The following is a 26,500-nucleotide window of genomic DNA, read 5'->3' on the forward strand; positions in this document are numbered from 1 at the left end:
GTAAAACTGAATCAGGAAATTGTAATTCCCTTTTAAAGACACTTTCTTTTGCATCACTTGCTGTGCCTACCCCTAATTTTAAGTCTACCAATCACAGTTGAACCTTTGCTTTAAGACTGCCCAGGAGCAGTTAGTTTAATTCTGATTTACCATCCACTATTGCACGTGGGTCACAGTCCTCCCCAACTCAAGTGTGAATAGGGTGTTTACACCTTTGGTGATTAAATCTAAAAATGGGCAGATCTCCCCACTCAAGGTTTAAATAGGGTGTTTACACTTTTGGTGATTAAATCTAAAAATGGGTAGGGGTTACAATTTAATCTTCACAATCAGTGGAGAGTTAATTAATTAATTTCATTTTCATAATCAGGGGAGAGTTAAATTTAGTCTTCACAACTACCATCGAAGCCTTACATTCTAAGGTGTTAGTTAGGTTGCTAGAATTAATGATTTAAAAAGCATGTAGTTTTGAATCATGGAGGTATAGAACTAAGATAAACTAAAGATATTACAGCTGGGGGAAGCCGGGTGGCTCAGTGGATTGAGAGCCAGGCCTAGAGATGGGAGGTCCTAGAGTCAAATCTGACATCAGACACTTCCTGGCTGTGTGAACTTGGGCAAGTCACTTGACCCTCATTGCCTAGACCATACCACTCTTCTGTCTTAGAAACATTAGTATTGGTTCTAAGAGAGAAGGTAAGGATTTAAAGTTTCCTTCATTGACCAAATCTCTCAAGATTGTAAACTTGCAATTCGAACTACTATAGGTTTGACACAAGACATTTAGCATAGGATCCGGTGATATTGACAGTAGACTTATAACTTGATAGAAGAATGAATAAGAATATGTGACTTCTATATTGGTCCCTATTATTTTATAGCACAGAAATGTAATCTATCTGATAGATTCCCACCAGTGAAAAATAATAAAGCCTCTAAAGTCCCAGATGGCTGACTGTCTTCTTTTGGTCCCACTAAATAAGCACCCGATTTTTCTAAATGAAGATATAAGAAGGTTTTTAATAGGAACCATATAGGACATAGACTACAGTAGAAATTCTTACCTCAATAATGAACATAACAGATGTAATTCAAGCCAAGTGTATTCATGCATTGAAATATTAAGAGAAAATTCCTAGCTCCATCCAAACACATAGATATATTAATCCAGTTTCTATATAGTTATTATGACTTTTATATCAATGATTCTTTTAAATATATTTGTATTTATTTATTTAATCATTTCTCAGTTAAATGAAAAAAATTAAAAATATTTTTAAAAATTTTGAATTCCAAATTATCTCTTCCCTTACACCTTTGAGAAGGTAAGCAATTTTATATCAGTTAAACATGTGAAGTCATACAAATGAGATTACCAATGGTAGATAAGAAGACAGGTTCCTAATACTCCAACAGATCATAGCCATTTAACCAAAGTTTATGTAAATGAAATTTGAATGTACTATTCAGCGAGGCTATTTATATAAACTGTCAAAAAGAAATTCAAGTTTACTGTTTTTATAACTTCTATGGATTTCTTTGAACTTGTGTCTTTGTTTTATTGTAAATTTCTAAATGTCAAGTAGAAGCTTTACATAATTTATAAAGTTCCCAATTTTCCACAATTGAATGATTTTGAACAAAGATAATCACTTTGATCTAAGGACATGTGTTATTTCAAAACACTTTTCTCCAGGATAAATAAAATTAGTTTCCTAAGGGTTATTTAAAATGTATAATATTAATTCACTTATACCTTATCTTTTATTTTTCATCTTCTTCCTAAAATTTATCTCCACTACTGCTATATCTCAAAATTCTTGAACTTTTTGGGCTTTCTAAAGTATTTTTATATTTCTTTACCTTTTGAATTAGTTACCATATGCTAACAACATGGTAGATTCACTTAGATATATTTAATTACTATAGACTTTGTTTTTAATGTTAAGTCATTTTAAACAACCATTTAATTGTTTATGACAACTAACTTATCTGTAGTCCATTCTACCATATACCATTCTAACATAAGATGTCCTTATCTTCTATTGATATGATATACTTCACAATGTGAATTATCTTCCTTTTTTACATAATAGAAACAATATTTGTTTTATAAACTACACTATTATCCCATTTAAAAAACTCTGCAGGGACTTCCGGTTAAGATGGCGGCTTAGAGAAAGCTAAAGCTCAGATCTCCGGAAAACCCTTCCCGACCGATCTCAAACTATAAGCTCCTAAGGCGCCGAAATTCAAAACGATCAACAGCACAGACCCTGGGAACCCTCCTCCTGGACCTGGACCCGGTTCAAAAGGTACGGCTCCTCTCAAAAGCCAGAACCCGAGATCACTCGGACCTCAGGGGTAGGAGCGCAGAGTCCAAGGCTCCCGGAAGCCGCAGCCTGGCCGGGCTCAGAGAGCAGAACCCTCAGGGCCTTCTACCCGAGTCCCAGTGAAAGTTACTGCCTGGGGCTTCCGCTGCAGAGAGCTGGTCTAAACAACAGCAACCCTCAGGGCGGGCAAGACAGCCTCACGGGCTGGATCCTGCTATCCAAGTCTCAGTGAAAGTCCTTGCCCTCTTGGGGAAGCTGCAGCCCATCCCCCCGCAGGCCGAGGAAACAGCCTCACGGCCAGCGATTCTGAAGGCAACTTCCAGAAAGCGAGCCGGGGGAGAGTGTGGCCTCGTGGTCCGACCCTTCCATTCCAGTTCCAGTGAGGCATATTCAGTTTAACCCAGGGAAAGCTCATAGAACCAACATCTGCCCAGGACTAAAGCCTCTGATCACCAGACAGAGATAAGAAAAGCTAATCCTCCACATTCAGAGATGACAAACTCCACAGAAGCACAGAAGCCCCAAAATACCAAGAAAAATAAGAAGAAAGGGGCGACTTTGGACACATTCTATGGAGCCAAAATACAAAATACAGAGCAGATAGAAGAAGATATACAAGAAAATTCTCCAAAATCTTCCAAAGGAAATAGAAACTCTCCACAAACCCATGAAGAATTTGAATCAGAAATGACCAAAAAGATGGAAGCCCTCTGGGAGGAAAAGTGGGAAATAAGGCAAAAGAAATTCATGCATCTACAAAACCAGTTTGACCAAACTGTAAAAGAAAACCAGGCTTTAAAGCAAGAACTAATAAAGCAAAGCCAAAACACCAAGAAATTAGAAGAGAACATAAAATATCTCACCGACAAGGTGATAGATCTGGAAAATAGAGGGAGAAGAGAAAATTTAAGAATAATTGGACTCCCAGAAAAGCCAGAAATAAACACCAAACTGGACATGGTGATACAAGATATAATCAAAGAAAATTGCCCAGAGATTCTAGAACAAGGGGGCAATACAGCCACTGACAGAGCTCACAGAACACCTTCTACACTAAACCCCCAAAAGACAACTCCCAGGAATGTAATTGCCAAATTCCAAAGCTATCAAACAAAAGAAAAAATCCTACAGGAAGCCAGAAAAAGACAATTTAGATATAAAGGAATACCAATCAGGGTCACACAAGACCTTGCAAGTTCTACTCTGAATGATCGTAAGGCATGGAACATGATCTTCAGAAAGGCAAGAGAGCTGGGTCTCCAACCAAGAATCAGCTACCCAGCAAAACTGACTATATACTTCCAAGGGAAAGTATGGGCATTCAACAAAATAGAAGACTTCCAACTTTTTGCAAAGAAAAGACCAGAACTCTGTGGAAAGTTTGATACCGAAAATCAAAGAGCAAGGAATACCTGAAAAGGTAAATATTAAGGAAAGGGGAAAATGTTATCTTCTTCTTTTACTCAAACTCTCTTCTATAAGGACTACATTTATATCAATCTATGTATACTAACATATGGGGAAAATGTAATGTATAAATAGGGGGTAAAGAAAGACCAAATAGAATAATCATTCTCTCACAAAGATTCACATGGGAAAGGGAGGGGAAGAAAACTCCTATAAGAAGGAGAGGAAGAGAGGGGGGGTACTTAAACCTCAATCTCAGGGAAATCAACTCTGAGAGGGAAAAACATCCAGATCCATTGGGATCTTGAATTCTATCTTACCCAACAAGGGTAAGGAGAAGGGAAAACCAAGGGGGGGAAGGGGAGAGGGAGAACAAAAAGGGAGGGAAAGAGAGGGGGGAGGGAGAGGGAAGAAAAAGGGAGGGACTAAAAAGGGAAACATCAAGGGAGGGGACAAGGGGCACTGATTCAAAGTAAATCACTGGACTAAAAGGTAGAGCCGAAGAAGAAAAGGTTAGAATTAGGGAAGGCAATCAAAATGCCAGGGAGTTCACAAATGACAATCATAACTTTGAACGTGAATGGGATGAACTCACCCATAAAACGTAGACGAATAGCAGAATGGATTAGAATCCAAAACCCTACCATATGTTGTCTTCAAGAAACACACATGAGGCGGGTTGACACCCACAAGGTCAGAATTAAAGGATGGAGTAAGACCTTCTGGGCCTCAACTGATAGAAAGAAGGCAGGAGTGGTAATCATGATATCTGATAAAGCCAATGCAAAAATAGACCTGATCAAAAGGGATAGGGAAGGTAATTATATTTTGTTAAAAGGGACTCTAGACAACGAGGAAATATCATTAATCAACATGTATGCACCAAATAATATAGCACCCAAATTTCTAATGGAGAAACTAGGCGAATTGAAGGAAGAAATAGACAATAAAACCATACTAGTGGGAGACTTAAACCAACCATTATCAAATTTAGATAAATCAAATCAAAAAATAAATAAGAAAGAGGTAAAAGAAGTGAATGAAATCTTAGAAAAATTAGAATTAATAGACATATGGAGAAAAATAAATAGGGATAAAAAGGAATACACCTTCTTCTCAGCACTACATGGCACATTCACAAAAATTGACCATACATTAGGTCACAGAAACATAGCACACAAATGCAAAAAAGCAGAAATAATGAATGCAGCCTTCTCAGATCACAAGGCAATAAAAATAATGATTAGTAATGGTACATGGAAAACCAAATCTAAAACCAATTGGAAATTAAACAATATGATACTCCAAAACCGTTTAGTTAAAGAAGAAATCATAGAAACAATTAATAATTTCATCAAGGAAAATGACAATGGCGAAACATCCTTTCAAACCTTTTGGGATGCAGCCAAAGCGGTAATCAGAGGCAAATTCATATCCCTGAAGGCTTATATTAACAAACAAGGGAGAGCAGAGATCAATCAATTGGAAATGCAATTGAAAAAACTCGAAAGCGATCAAATTAAAAACCCCCAGCAGAAAACCAAATTAGAAATCCTAAAAATTAAGGGAGAAATTAATAAAATCGAAAGTGATAGAACTATTGATTTAATAAATAAGACAAGAAGCTGGTACTTTGAAAAAACAAACAAAATAGACAAAGTACTGGTCAATCTAATTAAAAAAAGGAAGGAAGAAAAGCAAATTCACAGCATTAAAGACGAAAAGGGGGACAGCACCTCCAATGAGGAGGAAATTAAGGCAATCATTAGAAATTACTTTGCCCAATTATATGGCAACAAATACACCAATTTAGGAGAAATGGATAAATATATACAAAAATACAAACTGCCTAGACTAACAGAAGAGGAAATAGAATTCTTAAATAATCCCATATCAGAAATTGAAATCCATCAAGCCATCAAAGAACTTCCTAAGAAAAAATCCCCAGGGCCTGATGGATTCACCTGTGAATTCTATCAAACATTCAGAGAACAGTTAACCCCAATACTATACAAACTATTTGACATAATAAGCAAAGAGGGAGTTCTACCAAACTCCTTTTACGACACAAACATGGTACTGATTCCAAAACCAGGCAGGTCAAAAACAGAGAAAGAAAACTATAGGCCAATCTCCCTAATGAATATAGATGCAAATATCTTAAATAGGATACTAGCAAAAAGACTCCAGCAAGTGATCAGAAGGATCATTCACCATGATCAAGTAGGATTCATACCAGGGATGCAGGGCTGGTTCAACATTAGGAAAACCATCCACATAATTGACCACATCAACAAGCAAACTAGCAAGAACCACATGATTATCTCAATAGATGCAGAAAAAGCCTTTGATAAAATACAACACCCATTCCTACTAAAAACACTAGAAAGCATAGGAATAGAAGGGTCATTCCTAAAAATAATAAACAGTATATATCTAAAACCAACAGCTAATATCATCTGCAATGGGGATAAACTAGATGCATTCCCAATAAGATCAGGAGTGAAACAAGGATGCCCATTATCACCCCTACTATTTGACATTGTACTAGAAACACTAGCAGTAGCAATTAGAGAAGAAAAAGAAATTGAAGGCATCAAAATAGGCAAGGAGGAGACCAAGTTATCACTCTTTGCAGATGACATGATGGTCTACTTAAAGAATCCTAGAGATTCAACCAAAAAGCTAATTGAAATAATCAACAACTTTAGCAAAGTTGCAGGATACAAAATAAACCCACATAAATCATCAGCTTTTCTATATATCTCCAACACAGCTCAGCAGCAAGAACTAGAAAGAGAAATCCCATTCAAAATCACCTTAGACAAAATAAAATACCTAGGAATCTATCTCCCAAGACAAACACAGGAACTATATGAACACAACTACAAAACACTCGCCACACAACTAAAACTAGACCTGAACAAATGGAAAAACATTAACTGCTCATGGATAGGACGAGCCAATATAATAAAAATGACCATCCTACCCAAACTTATTTATCTATTTAGTGCCATACCCATTGAACTACCAAAATACTTCTTCACTGATTTAGAAAAAAACCATAACAAAGTTCATTTGGAAGAACAAAAGATCAAGGATATCCAGGGAAATAATGAAAAAAAACACATACGATGGGGGCCTTGCAGTCTCTGACCTAAAACTATATTACAAAGCAGCAGTCATCAAAACAATTTGGTACTGGCTAAGAAACAGAAAGGAAGATCAGTGGAATAGACTGGGGGAAAGCGACCTCAGCAAGACAGTATACGATAAACCCAAAGATCCCAGCTTTTGGGACAAAAATCCACTATTCGATAAAAACTGCTGGGAAAATTGGAAGACAGTGTGGGAGAGACTAGGAATAGATCAACACCTCACACCCTACACCAAGATAAATTCAAAATGGGTGAGTGACTTAAACATAAAGAAGGAAACCATAAGTAAATTGGGTAACCACAGAATAGTATACATGTCAGACCTTTGGGAGGGGAAAGGCTTTAAAACCAAGCAAGATATAGAAAGAATCACAAAATGTAAAATAAATAATTTTGACTACATCAAACTAAAAAGCTTTTGTACAAACAAAACCAATATAACTAAAATCAGAAGGGAAACAACAAATTGGGAAAAAATCTTCATAGAAACCTCTGACAAAGGTTTAATTACTCATATTTATAATGAGCTAAATCAATTGTACAAAAAATCAAGCCATTCTCCAATTGATAAATGGGCAAGGGACATGGATAGGCAGTTCTCAGATAAAGAAATCAAAACTATTAACAAGCACATGAAGAAGTGCTCTACATCTCTTATAATCAGAGAGATGCAAATCAAAACAACTCTGAGGTATCACCTCACACCTAGCAGATTGGCTAACATTACAGCAAAGGAAAGTAATGAATGCTGGAGGGGATGTGGCAAAGTAGGGACATTAATTCATTGCTGGTGGAGTTGTGAATTGATCCAACCATTCTGGAGGGCAATTTGGAACTATGCCCAAAGGGCGACAAAAGAATATCTACCCTTTGACCCAGCCATAGCACTGCTGGGTCTGTGCCCCAAAGAGATAATGGACAAAAAGACTTGTACAAAAATATTCATAGCTGCGCTCTTTGTGGTGGCCCAAAACTGGAAAACGAGGGGATGCCCATCAATTGGGGAATGGCTGAACAAACTGTGGTATATGTTGGTGATGGAGTACTATTGTGCTAAAAGGAATAACAAAGTGGAGGAATTCCATGGAGACTGGAACAACCTCCAGGAAGTGATGCAGAGCGAGAGGAGCAGAACCAGGAGAACATTGTACACAGAGACTAATACACTGTGGTATAATCGAACGTAATGGACTTCTCCATTAGTGGCGGTGTAATGTCCCTGAACAACTTGCAGGGATCCAGGAGAAAAAAACACCATTCATAAGCAAAGGATAAACTATGGGAGTGGAATCACCGAGGAAAAGCAACTGCCTGAATACAGAGGTTGAGGGGACATGACAGAGGACAGACTCTAAATGAACACTCTAGTGCAAATACTATCAACAAAGCAATGGGTTCAAATCAAGAAAACATCTAATGCCCAGTGGACTTACGCGTCGGCTATGGGGGGTGGGGGGGAGGAAAAGAAATGATCTTTAACGAATAATGCTTGGAAATGATAAAATAAAATATATTAAAAAAAAAAAAACTCTGCAACTTCTTTTGTCCAATTATGGCTTTAGTCATTGACTCAATTTACCAATTTTTTAGAGCAAAGGTTCTTTATATTCATATGTGGGTTATTAATACTTTTGACCATCTTGTAAAGCATATGAACCACTTTTCAGAAAAAAAAGAAAAAAAGTTTTTAAATGCATAAAATAAAAATATAGAGCTGTTAGGGAAGCAGTTTATATATATGTATATAATTTTATTAAAATAAAATAAAATAAAGATGTATTTTTTCATCTAAATTCAGACTCCTTGAAATCTACCCTAGGGAACCCTAGAGGGGAGGTTTCTGGGGATATGGGTTAAGAACTCCTGATTTAAATCAGAGAAAAAGTCAGCAAAAAAATCAGTTTCCCTTAAATCTGGAGGCTATCCAACTACTGAGGGAAACACCATATTCAGTATATCCAAATGATACTTTTTCCCATGTTATCACTAAATTAATCTTCTTTTGTTCATTGTTAGATAGTCTTTGGATGTTCATTTTATTCCAATCTCTATTGTGGAGCACTAGAATGGTTTGAAGGAGACAGTGGCCTTCAAATGAACATTAAGAGCCATCTACTATAACCAATACTTGCAAATAGGATCCCTTTTGCAAGACATTTGACAAGTAAAGCTCTACAAGTGAGGAGAAAACTACTTACTTACCTTTAGAGTCATTCTATTCCATTTTGGAATACATCTCTTTGCTTGAAATGTTTTTCTTTTTTTTTTTTTAATTTTTAATATTATTTTATTTGGTCGTTTTCATACATTATTCACTGGAAACAAAGATCGTTTTCTTTTCCTCCCCTCCCCTCCCCCCCCCTCCCCTGCCTTTCCCTCTCCCATAGCCGACGCATGATTCCACTGGTTATCACATGTGTTCTTGACTCGAACCCATTTCCCTGTTGTTGGAGTTTGCATTATAGTGTTCATTTAGAGTCTCTCCTCAGTCTTATCTCCTCCAACCCTGTAATCAAGCAGTTGCTTTTCAGCGATGTTTTTATTCCCACAGTTTATCCTCTGCTTGTGGGTAGTATTTTTTTTTTAGATCCCTGCAGATTGTTCAGGGATTGCATTGATACTAATGGAGAAGTCCATCACCTTCGATTGTACCACAATGTATCAGTCTCTGTGTACAATGTTTTCCTGGTTCTGCTCCTCTCGCTCTGCATTACTTCCTGGAGGTTGTTCCAGTCTCCATGGAACTTCTCCACTTTATTATTCCTTTTAGCACAATAGTATTCCATCACCAACATATACCACAATTTGTTCAGCCATTCCCCAATTGAGGGGCATCCCCTCATTTTCCAATTTTTGGCCACCACAAAGAGCGCAGCTATGAATATTTTTGTACAAGTCTTTTTGTCCATTATCTCTTTGGGGTACAAGCCCAGCAGTGCTATGGCTGGATCAAAGGGCAGACAGTCTTTTATCGCCCTTTGGACATAGTTCCAAATTGCCCTCCAGAATGGTTGGATCAATTCACAACTCCACCAGCAATGAATTAATGTCCCCACTTTGCCACATCCCCTCCAGCATTCATTACTTTGCATAGCTGTCATGTTAGCCAATCTGCTAGGTGTGAGATGATACCTCAGAGTTGTTTTGATTTGCATCTCTCTGATTATAAGAGATGTAGAGCACTTTTTCATGTGCTTATTAATAGTTTTGATTTCTTTGGCTGAGAATTGCCTGTTCATGTCCCTTGCCCATTTGTCAATTGGAGAATGGCTTGATTTTTTGTACAATTGATTTAGTTCTTTATAAATTTTAGTAATTAAACCCTTGTCAGAGGTTTTTATGAAGATTGTTTCCCAATTTGTTGCTACCCTTCTGATTTTGGTTACATTGGTTTTGTTTGTACAAAAACTTTTTAATTTGATGTAATCCAGATTATTTATTTTGCATTTTGTAATTCTTTCTAATTCTTGCTTGGTTTTGAAGTATTTCCCTTCCCAAAGGTCTGACATGTATACTATTCTGTGTTCGCCTAATTTTCTTATAGTTTCTTCTTTATGTTCAAGTCATTCATCCATTTTGAATTTATCTTGGTGTAGGGTGTGAGGTGTTGATCTAAGCCTAATCTTTCCCACACTGTCCTCCAATTTTCCCAACAGTTTTTATGAAATAGTGGATTTTTGTCCCAAAAGCTGGGATCTTTGGGTTTGTCATATACTGTCTTGCTGAGGTTGCTTGCCCCCAGTCTATTCCACTGATCCTCCTTTCTGTCTCTTAGCCAGTACCAAATTGTTTTGATGACCGCTGCTTTATAATATAGTCTGAGATCTGGGACTGCAAGACCCCCTTCCTTTGTATTTTTTTTTCATTAATTCCCTGGGTATCCTTGATCTTTTGTTCTTCCAAATGAACTTTGTTATGTTTTTTTCTAAATCAGTAAAAAAAATTTTTGGAAGTTCCATGGGTATGGCACTAAATAGATAGATGAGTTTGGGTAGGATGGTCATTTTTATTATATTGGCTCGTCCTACCCATGAGCAATTAATGTTCTTCCATTTGTTCAAGTCTAGTTTTAGTTGTGTGGAAAGTGTTTTGTAGTTGTGTTCATATAGATCCTGTGTTTGTCTCGGGAGATAGATTCCTAAGTATTTTATTTTGTCTTGGGTAATTTTGAATGGGATTTCTCTTTCTAGTTCTTGCTGCTGAGCTGTGTTGGAATTATATAGAAATGCTGATGACTTATGTGGGTTTATTTTGTATCCTGCAACTTTGCTAAAGTTGTTGATTATTTCAATTAGCTTTTTGGTTGAGTCTCTAGGATTCTTTAAGTAGACCATCATGTCATCTGCAAAGAGTGATAATTTGGTCTCCTCCTTGCCTATTTTGATGCCTTCAATTTCTTTTTCTTCTCTAATTGCTACTGCTAGTGTTTCTAATACAATGTCAAATAATAGAGGTGATAATGGGCATCCTTGTTTCACTCCTGATCTTAATGGGAATGGATTTAGTTTATCCCCATTGCAGATGATATTAGCTGTTGGTTTTAGATATATACTGTTTATTATTTTTAGGAATGACCCTTCTATTCCTATGCTTTCTAGTGTTTTTAGTAGGAATGGGTGTTGTATTTTATCAAAGGCTTTTTCTGCATCTATTGAGATAATCATGTGATTCTTGTTGGTTTGCTTGTTGATGTGGTCAATTATGTGGATAGTTTTCCTAATGTTGAACCAGCCCTGCATCCCTGGTATGAATCCTACTTGATCATGGTGGATGACCCTTCTAATCACTTGCTGGAGTCTTTTTGCTAGTATCCTATTTAAGATTTTTGCATCTATATTCATTAGGGAGATTGGCCTATAGTTTTCTTTCTCTGTTTTTGGCCTGCCTGGCTTTGGAATTAGTACCATGCTTGTGTCATAAAAAGAGTTTGGTAGGACTCCCTCTTTGCTTATTATGTCGAATAGTTTGTATAATATTGGGGTTAACTGTTCTCTGAATGTTTGATAGAATTCACTGGTGAATCCATCAGGCCCTGGGGATTTTTTCTTAGGCAGTTCTTTGATGGCTTGATGGATTTCAATTTCTGATATGGGATTATTTAAGAAAACTATTTCTTCTTCTGTTAGTCTAGGCAATTTATATTTTTGTAAATATTCATCCATATCACCTAGATTGGTATATTTATTGCCATATAGTTGGGCAAAGTAGTTTTTAATGATTGCCTTAATTTCCTCTTCATTTGAGGTGAGATCCCCCTTTTCATCCTTGATGCTATTAATTTGCCTTTCTTCTTTCCTTTTTTTAATTAAATTAACCAGTACTTTGTCTATTTTGTCTGTTTTTTCAAAGTACCAGCTTCTAGTCTTGTTTATTAGCTCAATAGTTCTGTCACTTTCTATTTTATTAATTTCTCCCTTAATTTTTAGGATCTCTAGTATGGTTTTCTTCTGGGGGTTTTTAATTTGTTCATTCTCAAGTTTTTTGATTTGCATTTCCAATTCCTTGGTCTCTGTCCTCCCTAATTTGTTAATATATGCATTCAGGGATATGAATTTTCCTCTAAGTACTGCCTTGGCTGCATCCCATAAGGTTTGAAAGGATGTTTCGCCGTTGTCATTTTCTTCAACGAAATTGTTAATTGTTTCTATGATTTCTTCTCTAACTATCCGATTTTGGAGTATCATGTTATTTAATTTCCAATTAATTTTTGATTTGGGTCTCCATGTACCCTTGCCGATCAATATTTTAATTGCCTTGTGATCTGAAAAGGCTGCAGTTAATATTTCTGCTTTTCTGCATTTAAGTGCCATGTTTCTATGACCTAGTGTATGATCTATTTTTGTGAATGTGCCATGTGGTGCTGAAAAGAAGGTGTATTCTTTTTTGTCCCTATTTATTTTTCTCCATATGTCTATTAATTCTAATTTTTCTAAGATTTCATTCACCTCTTTTACCTCTTTCTTATTTATTTTTTGATTTGATTTATCTAAATTTGATAGTGGTTGGTTCAAGTCTCCCACTAATATGGTTTTACTGTCTATTTCCTCCTTCAATTCTCCTAGTTTCTCTATTAAAAATTTGGATGCTATACCATTTGGTGCATACATGTTGATTAGTGATATTTCCTCATTGTCTATACTTCCTTTTAGCAGAATATATTTACCTTCCCTATCCCTTTTGATCAGGTCTATTTGTACTTTGGCTTTGTCAGATATCATGATTGCAACTCCTGCCTTCTTTCTATCGGTTGAGGCCCAAAAGGTCTTACTCCAACCTTTAATTCTAACCTTGTGAGTGTCAACCCGTCTCATATGTGTTTCTTGAAGACAACATATGGTAGGGTTTTGTGTTCTAATCCAATCTGCTATTTGTCTGCGTTTTATGGGTGAGTTCATCCCATTCACGTTCAAAGTTATGATTGTTATTTGTGGATTCGCTGGCATTTTGATGTCTTCCCCTAGTTCTGACCTTTCTTCTTTAGCTTTCTCCTTTTGAACCACTGATTTACTTTAGGTCAGTCCCCCTAGTCCCCTCCCTTGAGATGCTTCCCTTTCTAGCCCCTCCCTTTTTATGCTCCCTTCCCCTCCCCCCTCTCCTTCCCTTCCTTTTTGTACTCCCTCCCCCCTCCCCCTCCTTAATTTTCCTTTCTTTCTTTCCCTAATGGATAAGATAGAATTCAGGATCCCACTGGATCTAGATGTTCTTCCCTCTCAGATTTGATTTCACTGAGAGTAAGGTTTAAGTAATTCCACTTCACGCTCTCTTCCTCTCCTTCTCATATGAGAGTTCTTCCCCTCCCCTTCCCATGTGTATCTTTATATGGGAAAGTTTATTCTATTGATTCCCCCCCTATTTCTTGAAGTTAATCTTAGTATTATCACGGTTCCCCCCTCCCTTTTCCTTTTTTTGCCCCAACTTTCCCCAAATCTTCTTGATTCCCCAATCTTTCCCTATGCATGTTTCTTCTCACTACTCTTATGATGATACAATTTATGAGAGTTACACAAAACATTTTCCCCACATATTAATATATATAATTAGATGTAAATGTAGTCCTTATAGAAGAGAGTTTGACTTAAAGAGAAAGATAAGATTTATCTCCTTTTCCCTTTCTTTCATATTTACCTTTTCATGTTTCTCTTGCTTTCTGTGCTTGGATATCGAACTTTCCACAGAGCTCTGGTCTTTTCTTAGCAAATGCTTGGAAATCTTCTATTTTGTTGAATGCCCATACTTTCCCCTGGAAGTATATAGTCAGTTTTGCTGGGTAGTTGATTCTTGGTTGGAGACCCAGCTCTCTTGCCTTTCTAAATATCGTGTTCCATGCTTTGCGGTCTCTTAGTGTGTTAGCCGCTAAGTCATGTGTGATCCTTATGGGAGCCCCCTTATATCTGAAGCTCTTCTTCTTGGCTTCTTGTAGGATTTTCTCCTTTACTTGGAAGCTCTTGAATTTGGCAATTACATTCCTAGGTGTTGTCTTTTGGGGATTTAGTATAGAAGGTGTTCTATGAATCCTTTCTATTTCTATTTTGCCCCCTTGCTCCAGAACGTGGGGGCAATTTTCTTTTATAATCTCCTCTAGAATAAAATCCAATTTGTTGTTTACCTCTGGTTTTTCTGGGAGACCGATGATACGGAGATTTTCTCGTCTTCCTCTGTTCTCCAGGTCCGTGACCTTCTCAGTGAGATATTTTATGTTTTCTTCCAATTCATTAATTGTTTGGGTTTGCTTTATTGATTCTTGCTGTTTTTTCATCTCACTTTCTTTGAGGTGCTTAATTCTGGTCATTAGGGACTGGATTTGCTTTTCAGCCTTGTCTGCCCTTCTATTGGATGCTTCGAGTTCTTTTTCCAATTGAGCATTCTTATCTGTCAGACAGCTGATCTCTTTCTCCCATTTTTCTTTCCAGAAGGTTTCCATCTTTTGGATAAGTTCCAGTTTGAGATCTTCCAGAGCTTGTTGATAGTTTCCATTTTGGGAGGCGTGTTCTGAATTTTTTTGGATTTCCTCCTCATTCTCCTCTTTTCCTTGGGTACTTCCACCATAAAAGTTTTCAATAGTCACTTTTTTCCCTTTCTTCCTGGAGGCTTGATTTTGGGCCATGTGAGCCATCCCTTTGGTGGTTTTATTTCCCTTTCCTTTTTGGTCTGGGGTCTGGGTTATAAGAGCGGTTTTTCTGTGAATTTAGGTTGCTTCAGACTAGTTCTTCCCAGCCTCCGAGCCCAGGTATTCAGCTCCGCCCAGATAATCAGCGCGCGTTGTTCAGCGCAGCCCGCCCCAAGTCCAGGTCCGGGGGATTCTTCAGTGAAAGCGCCCTGAGACGTTTTTTCCTGGCAGTCCCCAGATCCCAAGGACCCTGGAGTGCCCCCCCCAGACAGAGACGCTCCCCACTCACTCGCTGTCCCGGTGAGCGCTCAGGTAGCTCACTCTGGTTTAGTGGGGGAGGTGGGGTGGGGGAAGGGCGGCTCAGTTCACTTTTCTGTGCAAGCTTTTCCTTCTTATTTTAGTGTGGAAATGTTCAAGCCCCACGTACCTTTGCCTCTGTGGGGTACTGGGGAGTCCTTCTGTTCCTCCAAAGGTGATTTTATGCTCCTTTGATGTAGTCTATTTCGTTCGGTGCTGGGGAGAGAAAGCGTGCAGCGTCTAGATTGCAGCCATGATTACCTGGAAGTCGAAATGTTTTTCTTATATCAAACTGAAATTTGCCTTTTTACAACTTCCACCTTTGCTGCTAGCCCTACATTCTGGAATATCTAGTTTTCTTTTCATTTGTGTGAAGATTGGATTTAGCTATCTCCTGATTGTAACAATGAAGACACTCTCTTTAACAAAATCAGGAAAGTCTACACCCATACTTAAGGATTAAATATTCAGGAGGATGGCCTTTAACAGACATGTGCAGAAACAGCTGACAGTCCCCTGGGCTGTCCTAAGTCAAACTAAGCTACCATTGGTACAAATTAGATGCTGGAAAGTGATGTAAAACTGTCCATATATTTCACATCACTTTCTCTCTTTGACCTATTTCCCCAGAGATGTGGTTCTGGCTGGCAGCATGCTAAGGATTCTGACATCTTTTCGTGGTGGTAGCTATTAGTCTGGGTTTTGGCAGTGAGTTTGCCCTTTAGCTAATTCAGGTTCAGGCATCTTAGCTGAGACCTCTTGGAGTTCAGGCTGATTCCTTCCTCCTTTACTCTCCAAACTTTATCTTCCTAGGAGCCTCTAATCTTCCTCCTGGCACAGGCCACGTGGGAGAAATCCTACACCTTTCCCTCTCCCTTCTCCTTAATTTCTTTCCTCTAAGTTAATTAAAATCACCATAAATTTCCAGCTGTCTTGGATATTTTATTTGGGATATCCCATGGCTGTAAAGATTAAAATTTAGGGGAGACTGAGGCAGGAAGAAATTAATTTCTCTCTGCAAGGAGTATTATATTTTTAGAGGTTTATTAAAGGTTAAGGATTAAAGAAAATACAGGATAAGAAAGCATGTGTCAACCTCACCTACATTATGAAAAGAGCTGCATCTGCTTACAAGCGGAAACAGAAAAAGCCTGCAAAAGCCTTTCCAATCAGGTTAAATGCCCCATTCTCTATCTCGGCCCAGGTGAGATGGTGATGAATAATTACTATAGGTCACAACACTAAAATTATCCTTTACGGTTTTTGGCTGACCTCTTCGGTTGTGAAGAAATACCCTCAATCTTCTTAACTTTCCTAAACTTTTTCTCTACTGTGACTATCACCAAGTTAAGCTTTTAATAGCTTATTTTGATCAGCTGTAGAGGTAAGTAAATTTGGATTTTTTCCCTCTCTCTCCTTAAATTAGATAGAATACAGCTGTTTTTTTTTCTTTTTTTAAAAAACCAAAAGTGGCAGGACTGGGAAAGCTGTTTAACTATGAATCCCCTTTCCCTCAGGGAACAACTGCCCAGATTACTCTTAATTAGGAGTGAGGGAGACCTAGAGAGAGTTTTGGCCTTGTCCTGCTCCCCATGTGTTTTGTGAAGCCTGCTAGGAAAATAATTACAAAACATATATATGAATATTACATTCTTCAATATTTATATGGTGGTTGAAGAATTAGGGACATTGAGGAATTCAGCATACCTCCCATTTTTTATTAGGTAATGTCATTTTTGTACTCCTCAGTACTGTGTTTAGAGATGCTAACATGAAAAAATGATTTGCAGCTAAAATACAAGAAATTATGCAAGAATCTGAAGCTAAAATACAGAAAATTATGCAAAAATCTGAAGATAAAACACAGGAAAACATAAAAAACATGCAATATAAAACACAGGAAAATATTAAAAAACTTGAGGCTAAAATTCAGGAGAACATACAAGTCCAATTGGATAATCTAAAATGTTTCTTACAGGATCAATTGGCAAATATCCATCCCACCAGAAACAGGTCTGGACATTACAGACTTGTTTCTGAACCTCTAAATGAAGAAATTTCCTTCCCTGAAATAGAGATGGAAAACACCTTCCCTATAGTTCATCAAACAGACTGGTTCTCTCATCATCTGCTCTTCCAAATTCAATATTGTTCAAGATCTTCAAGGTCCTGTCTGCTGTGTTCAGCTTGATGCTACAAGCAGATTTAATAAGCAAATAACCTTACTCATTATCCAAGCCATTAATAACATTTTAAAAGAGTACCCAGTTCAGAACCAACACTTCTGAAACTCTGTTCAGTAATGTCCTCCCTCCTGCTCTCTGGCTGACACTGAATAATTTATACTTTCACCTGATTTGAATTTTCCTGGTCATTACACACAAAAAGAGCAGCCAGTAATTTCTGTTTTATGCAAAGAGTTAATGACCTAAATAGTTTGCTTTGTGTTTACACAAAGCTAAAGAAAAATGGAGAGCTTGGTTTTACACTGGAATGGGCCTGAGGTAGAAAATCTGATCTGAATTCTGGGGACAAATTGTTTTGTAAACCTTTGAATGGACTTCTAAAGCTGCTTTCTTCCTTTTTTCCCTGGCTTCCTTTTCAAACACATCCTAAGCCTAAAGGGCAGTCATTTGCCTCTCTAGTCCTTTGATGAGCTATGGAACAGTAGCTGTCCCTTGACTCAGCCTGTCAGTTTCACAAAAGACTATGAAGTTGTGACATTTTGTGTGTGGGAGTTGTAAGTAAGGCTTCAAATATCTTATTGAAAACACATAGGAAGAGCCTTCATCACAAGAGGGAGATATTTTAAGTTTTACTTGAAAATGAATTCTGAATGAAATGAATGAGATTTACAGTACTATGCAATTCCTTCTGGCTACCATTCTGGTTCGGTGAAAAAGCAGGCATAGCCAAAAAATGTCATTTCTTCAAAATGAAGAGATCCTTTTTTGGATCTCTGAATGTCAACATACATTTGAGAAATTATTCTTGAGTTAGTTTAACCTGTACTAGACAAGAGAAACATGATGAATAAAGTATGTAGCTTGATAAAATGATATCTTTTGTTATTGATGGTCAGGTGATTCAGTCATGTCTGACTCTTTGTAACCCCATTTGGGGTTTTCTTGGCAAAGACAATGGAGTGGTTTGCCATTTCCTTCTCCAGCTCATTTTACAGATAAGAAAACTAAGGCAAACAGTGCTATGTGACTCACCCAGGGCTATAGAGCTAGTAAGCCTCTAAGACCTTATTTGAAGTCAGGAAGATGAGTTTTCCATATTCTCAAACCAATGTTTTATCTACTCCCATTCCTAGTTGATACTTATATGATATCACAGGGAATTATTACTTTTAATTAACTTTATTTATTTAATTAATTTTGAATATTTTTATGGTTACACAATTCATATTCTTTCCCTCCTCTCTTTCCTCTCCCTTCTCCATAGCCAAGGAGCAATTCAACTGGGTTTTCCATGTGTCATTGATCAAGACCTATTTCCACATTGTTAATATTTGCAATAGAGTGATCACTTGGAGTCTACATCTCCATTCATATCACACAGGGAATTATTTTTTAAAATGATTTGGTATCAGAAGGACCTTCAGAGTTCATTTCCAGTTGCTAGTGAATTTTAGAGGTGAGGAAACTGAGACCGAGAGATGTAAAGCAATTTGATCAAAGTCACACAGCTACAATTTGAACATTGGCCACCTGGAACCAAATCTGATCTTTTCCCTATTACTTCTGTTATCTTTATTCTACCATGATTTTCTAAGTTACAGTACTGTAAAAAATGGGAATGGCTTCATAATTATACTCTTCTCTTTATTCTTGAAACATTTGGACTTTGAACTCATTTAGCACTCCACATAAAGTACTCTATATTGCTGTTTGTCTTTTTATACATGTATCTAATATATCCAACTTGAGTATAAAATTTCTTTTAAGGGCAAGCCTGAATTTAAATTTATAATGTGCCAATGTCAGAGCCTGCACACTTTATACACTCAATGCATGGATATTGATTATTTCAGTTTTGAAGATGACTTTCTTCTCTTTCATGGAGTTAATCATCTCTTCAAGTTGCATGGCACTTTACTTTTCAAAGTACTTCTACATAGTTTATCACCATTGAGTTGATATCATAGCAACACCACTGAAAAAGACATCAGGAATTATTTATTATCCTCATTTGAAAGACAAAACTGAAACACAAATTTGGGGTACATGACTTATTCAAAGTTGCATAGCAAGTCAATGTGACAGGCAGGACTAGAGCCCAGGTCTCCTTACTCCTAGCCCAGTATTTTCTCAGGACATCACCATTTTCCCTATTTGCTTGAGCCATGTTGAGACATGTTAGGTTCTATTCTTTTTAGGAGAAAGAAAGGATAATAACAAAAAGGTTATTTTCCATATAATTTTCAGCAGCACATTCAGAGTTTTGTTTTGTTGACAGATTTATTTTATGACTTGTACCAAATGCAATTAGATGATATATGTTTTTAGGTTAATAATTCAGCCTTTCCTGCATGATACAGAGCAGGGGCCTAATAGATATTAAATTTAATCATTATAATAATTAACATTTATTTTGCCCTTTAAAGTTTGTGAAGTACTTTACATACATAGTCTCATTTGAATCCTTCATCCCTGGGAGGTTGGTGCTATTAATATGTCAATTTGTGGAAAAGGTAACTGATAATGAGAAAGGCTAAGTGACTTGTGTAGGGTCTTTTAGCCAGTCATATCTGAGTAAAGATTTGACATGAGATGGGAAATATGTATCATTCATTTATCCGTGTATCTTTTGAACAAGAGATGATTTAATTGTTGCCTGTGCTGAACCTCTTTCAGCACAATCAGAAAAGTAAAAATAGCTAAGGTGACTAATAAATACTAGTCAAGTAATTGGTAAAGGGAGACAACTTTACTAGATGTCCGCAAGTAAAACTAATTTTAAATATTCACCTCCAAGGAAAGACAGAGCTAATGGGCAGGGCAAGCAGGACAGAAATCTATGAGCTGTAGATGGTGTTTATACTGTAAAGGAGATAATGCCTTTCATAAAATTTCACACAGAGTATGTGGTAGGTGCTTAATCCTTGGTTCCCTTTGAGAGTCAAATAAAAAGTTAAGGTTCACATGAGGCCTTTTTTCATCCTCCCAGCTATTTGATTTTTCTCTCCTTACCTCCCCCTACAAAATCCCTAGCATCTGTTTTTTTATATAGTTCATATCTTCTTAGATTTATGAATGCTATCTCCCCTATCAGACTGTAAGCTCTTTGGAGGAAGGGACTTCTGTCTTTTATAATCCCAGAACCTACTGTGTCTGGAACATAACAGATGCTTAATGAATGCTAATTGGTACGGTTTGGTTAAAAGAAGGAAAGAGCAGCATAGATTGATCAATAGCCAGTTCAAAATGGTAGAATACTGAAAGGGAATTAGGTAGGTACTCAAATATGAATAAATAAAGCAGATACTCAAATATTTATGGTTAATGAAGGGGTTGATTAATTGACTTGTAGGAGAAAAGATGATATTCTAAAGGACATACTTCTTTCTTGTCCATGTTTTTTAGTATACTTTTTCTTCATTAGCACTCCGATGGATGTGTGGATCCATAATTTCACTAGCAGATTCACTCCCTTCACTAATGCAGGTAACCATCATCACTTTTCTTCTTTGAGGCTTTTGTCCCTGTTTTCTGATTAATCCTCCAATCAGAGTCTTCTCAATCCACTAGGGGCCTTCCTTTTGCTCTTTTAAAATCTGCATTGTGCCATGGTATTACTTGACTGTGCTTTTCTGTCATTCTTGAAATTGAACATGCTCAAATACTTATCCTCCATGTCTTTTATATCATGAACATTTTAGAATGTAATTCATTATTAATATAATTTTCTATCGTGTTTATACTTTCAACTTTTCAAGAAAATTCTTACATATTCTCATTTGCTTTCCACAACTGAGTGAGGTTACGGAGAACAGATGTCCCTTGACAGATGAGGAGACAAGCAAAGAAACGCTAAGTGACCTATACAAAGTACTTCACGGAGCTGGCATTAGACGCCAAGGCTCCAGTCCAGATCCATACTCTTTCCATCACACTCCCTTAAAAAGCTTAACCTTTTGCTCAAGAATTAAAGATGGAATGTCTGAGTGCCAATTTGTGTGCCTGTTTTAAAGATCTAATTCAGTACCTTTTCTTGTTGAATTTAAGAAAAAGAGGCCAACAAAACATTCTTGCCTGGGAGGTAGACTAAAAGATCTTATTTCCTCCCGCCATTAATTAAAGCTTTGCTTTTGCCACACCCCTCTGGAGCAAATTAAGGGCATCAGTACTCCTAGGTTTTCCAGCACAATCCGACTGGGAGAATCAGCAGCCAGTTTGATTACTCAGCGTCCATCACTACGTTTGGACAGCGCTGTGTTGGAAGATCATTCCGTTTATTCCCTCCATAATAAACCGAAACTCTCTCCAGTTAGGCAGTCGTTTTGGATGGCATAGGGCATGCCCGGGAGGAGAGTGGGGAAAATCTCTTTCAGGGCTCAGTCTCATCCCTATAACCTTTCTCCCTCGCCCCAGAGTGCATTACACTCTTTGGTATGATAGACATAGTAACTGTCCGCTGCGGATACCAGATTTTCAGCTCTCCTTTTCTTCAGGAACCTCCGAGGTATCCAGGGCTCCAAAGCCTAGCTCCTGGGGGAGAAGGCACCGATCCCGATCCCAAGCCCGGAATCTGGGGCCGTGCAATGATCAAGTATCGCGGGACTTGTGCACATTGCTCGAACCGCTGTTGCTGCTCGGGGTGCTGCTGGAGCTTGTTCAGCTCTCGGAGCCCAAGCCCTGTGTTGGGAGGGGGGAGAATGAGAAATGATTGGGGGGGGGAGTGTTAGGGGGGAGGGGGGATGGTTACGTAAATGATACCAGCCCAGTGAGAAGCCTCCAGGCTTCTGCTATAGGAGGAAGAGGGGTGAAGGGAGGAGGGGAAGGAGAAGAGGGGGGTAGGGTTGGAGGAAAGTGGGGGGGGGAGGAATGGGAGGGGGGCGGAGGCGAAGTGACCAAGCAGCCACGGCTGAAGCAGCCACTGCTGTTGCTTATTCATAGGTGACTACGTTCCCTTCTCTTTCCCCATCCTTTGGCTCATTCCCCGCTCTTCAGCCACTCTCGGAGCCACTGCCATCCCGGGGCTGCGATATGAAGAAGCCTCTCTGGGGTGGGCAGAGGCCGGAGCTGGCTCGCTCTTCCCCCGGGGAAGTGTGAAGAGACTAGCAGGAGCTGGGGGGAGTGATCCTTGGAGCAAAGGGAGGGCAACCGGAGATTTCCAGGTGAGCTCCCCGAGGTCTGCTACCTTACCAGTCACCTTCGCTCCGGTGTGGTTTATTTATTATATATTCCTACGGCATTTGTTCACTTCACTCCCCCTTCACAGGATATTGGCAAAGGCGAGCAGGTTTTTTTTTTTTTCCTTTCCCTTGGGAGAGGAGGGCACAGGAAGAGTGAGTATGGTAGTGACCGACCGGTAGGCGCAAGGAGGTTTAGACAATCTCCCTTTGGCCCAAGCGCAGCGGGTTGGTTCGAGGTAAAGTCCTACTTCAAGTAAAGCAAAGGTATAGAAAAGGGGATCATCCGAGATATGTGAGGATTAGAAGGGGTAGGCTTGGACTGTCAAAGAGAACTGGAAGGTAGAATTAGTGGCAGGGCTCAGCTGGGGAGCGCGCTTCACCCAGTGCCGGTGGCTACAGCAGGTGTAGGTGCATTTGCATTAGGAGAAACCGGGATGTGCTGAACTTTCTGCAGCCGCTCTCCTCCTTTGCCCCCTTAACTGAACTTGGGGAAGACAAGGGTGAGGGAAGGGTTGGCAGTACTACGGCTCCCAAAGAGAGATAAAAGACCATTTGCTCTTGCTGAAGGAAGGTTAGGAATCCTGTTATTTTGAAATTTATTATTATTTTTTAAAAAATGTGCCTCTCTCTTAGATCTCTACTATCAGCCTTAGCAACTTTCTCCCGTATATCTGCGGTCCCAATATTGAGTTTCTCTGTTATTACAAAGAGGAGGCTTGGGGCATCATTGCTTTCTTTTCCACAAGTCCTTGAAGCCCACGAACTCTGTATGAGTGTGTTCATGGGTGTGCTTGTGTATATGTGGTGCAAATGGGGTTAGAAAGAGGGAATGAGAGAGTGTGGTAAAAGGGTAGGGGACAAAATCATGTATTTTCCCCAAGCGTTGATGTCTATTACCACTCAGGAAGGGAGGAGGGGAAAGAAAGGTGTAGATCCCGGAGCCCTGCTCCTAGGGGTGGAAGGTGAAGAGAATGATTTTATTTCAGGGGAATGTAAGATTGTAATTGGATGTATTTTAATTTTCTTAGTTGCTAACGGTGAGTGGCAAAGATAAGGGATGTCTTTTTACCTTCAACCCAGCCTGAATGTGCAGGCATGGACTGAGGCTTCTCTTTTGGAAAGTCAATTCTGCTATGATAGCTTCCCAATGCCCCCTTCTCCTACGATTCTGGAGTGTTTCTATGCATAGATTCCACTTCTCCAGGCTTTAGTGGTAGCCAAATGGGAACAAGGACAGAGCTAGAAAATGTACAGAAGCATCAGGGGTTCAATGAAACACTGACCCCTAAATAGGTAGTGGAAGCCATGCGAACTGTGTGAGACGGAAAAGGTGCGGTGGGTTTACTAGCTCTGGGGCTGGATGAAGCATGCCCAGTGTGAATCAGCCATTCTCTGAAACGTTTAGATAAATGATTTCTTTTTGAGGATTCACTGAGACTTGCCCGAAGAGTCTACTAGGAAAGAATTATATAAGTGGTGAAAGACAGTTTTCATGTGTGCCCCTCAGATTGTCTTAATCCTTTTATGTGAATATTGTCTTTGATTAGCTTTTTTTGTGTTTCTCTGTGTATGTGTGTGTATTTGTATGCCCTCTGGCATCACAGCAACCTTTGCAATTTGGGTATTTTGGGGAAAGTTAAAATCAGTTTCAGTGCTTATTTTTGGATTCTCTTTTACTTTACCCTTCATTCTGTTGATTCTTTCTTGAGTGTACTACTCCCTCCAACAATCTCTTTTCTAATGCCTCTATAATAAAAAGGCATCTAGAATACTTAATATAAAACCTTTTCATATGCATTTAGAGGTAGATAAACCTGGATGAGTTTTTTCCAAATGGCAGGCCCTGCAAGTAAGTAACTTGTACATTTTATTTGGTACACTTTTACAAAGACATGGATTTCACCTTAGTCTAATTTCATGAGGATTTTCCCTAATTAGCCTTCATTCCATTCCTTTGCTTGCTTAGCTAAAAGCTTCTTTACACATTACCTCTGGAAATCTCTTTTTCAGATTCTGGTACTTTTGATGCTTCTCTGCTGATGACTTCAGTATCTTTGATCATGTCTCATAAAGAATGGAAGGTTTTTCCATTACTTCATGCTGTTTTTGATATAGGTGAGGACTTCTGTATCCTGAGACACAGGGAAATAAAGGTTATCAATTCAAATATGCAGTACTTAACATGATATTGCAAAGAGAGTAGATGCTCCATAAAAACTTGATTGATTGTTATGCAGAACATTTCAAGGTTTCTACAGGTGCCCATTATCAGAAGCATTGGAAGTCCAGAGTATTGACATGTTCTGTACCTTTTTGTTCCATTGTTGTTTCCTCTTATACTTTACAGTAAGCAGGATATATCCTTGGTGAATGAAAAGTAAGGACAAAAAAAGGGACATGGAACAATGGTAGCCACCACTTTCTAATTTTTCTTATTATCTGAAATGGAATCATATATGCTAGTCTTGAGACCATCTGCTGACTTTTAGTAGCCAATTCTGTATTGATCTTACTGAAAAACCAGATGTAATGATAGGAAACTTTGATTAGGTGGCATCCACAGCAGTCTAGATTGAAAGTAAACATATGGTATCTAGTGCATACTTTTGTGCAACTCAGCAGTGAAATGTGTTTATAAATACCACATTGTCAGATCTCAAATGTTTTTGGAAAGGTACAGTATCTGTTAAATGAATCATTAATCCCAAGTATTTTACCAGGTTCTTCAATGCTTTAAAAAAATAAAAAAAAGAGATGAAATACTTCATACATATGATGATCTCCTTCTGGGAACCCATGGATATGCCATACTTCCTGTTGCATGATGTTTGCAAGATTCCAGAATCTGCAGTTTTGCTTTGCTGAGGCTGTGATACCCACCTACTAACAATAGCTGAAAATTTTACTATTAGTATTTTGGATACATAAAAGCAAAATATAGTTTATACTTTAAAATACTACTTTGCTTCTTCCTTATGAAAATTAATTGTACTAAAATTTTAAAGGGCAATAGAGATGTAGATATTACTAGAATTACAGATGTCTTCTGAATAGTAGGAATGAAGTAGAATGGAAACAAACATTTTAGGATATATTCACATTTTAAATGTTTTCTTGCTTCTTAGCAAGGTGCATTGTATAGGGAAGTTGTGACAAAGTAATAGAATACAACAATGTCTCCCTAATTTGAACTTGGTTTTTAGAAGTGAGAGTGGTATGAGAAAACATACCCATTGAAGAGAAAGAAATTATATAAAAAATGTTGAAACCTTAGGAAAACTGATTAACATAGTAAAGCAGAATAGGAATCAGCTGATATTATTCCTTCTTTATTGAAGAATGAAGAGATGCTGGATGTTTGGGTGTTTCTGAATAATGAAAATAGTAAGAGGGAAATGATTAATGAGGGTAAGGTATGAATAGAATTAAATCCCAGGAATACAGGCGATAATAAGGGCTCATATCACTGCTGGATGACCATTGTGCTTTACAAAAATGGACATTTTGAAAAATTTAGTTCTCTACCTCACTTGCAATATGAGACACAATATATTGCATCCCTATTGTAATTCTCAATGCACATCTGATTATAGCTTTTAATAAATACATCTTCTTAAGAGTGTGTCTATAAGAACAGGGATATGAAGTCATTTTCAAGTTAAGGAATAGCTCAATGGAAGCAGTAGTGTGAAACGCTTGGTGGCAGGGTGCTTAGAAATGAATAGCTTTTGTTAGTTTTTTGTTTCTAAATTCTTGACTTGACCCCTGTCTCTAAATTAGATGACCATAAAACATCAAGACAGTACCATGGCATACAAAAATTAAGCTTTACTGA

General features: G+C 38.1%; 1 protein-coding gene across 1 annotated transcript in view; it reads left to right on the forward strand.

Moving 5' to 3' along the window:
- The first annotated feature begins 22,318 nt into the window (after positions 1-22,318).
- The window catches only part of GALNT13 (polypeptide N-acetylgalactosaminyltransferase 13), an 809,448-nt gene continuing 805,266 nt past the window's right edge, over positions 22,319-26,500 (forward strand). The window contains exon 1 of the mRNA XM_001373001.4: positions 22,319-22,647. The gene's annotated coding sequence lies outside the window, so the exon portion shown is untranslated. The remainder of the gene's footprint in view (positions 22,648-26,500) is intronic.

The sequence above is a fragment of the Monodelphis domestica genome, chromosome 4 (genome assembly GCF_027887165.1).
Source record: "Monodelphis domestica isolate mMonDom1 chromosome 4, mMonDom1.pri, whole genome shotgun sequence".
Classification (NCBI taxonomy): Eukaryota; Metazoa; Chordata; class Mammalia; order Didelphimorphia; family Didelphidae; genus Monodelphis; species Monodelphis domestica.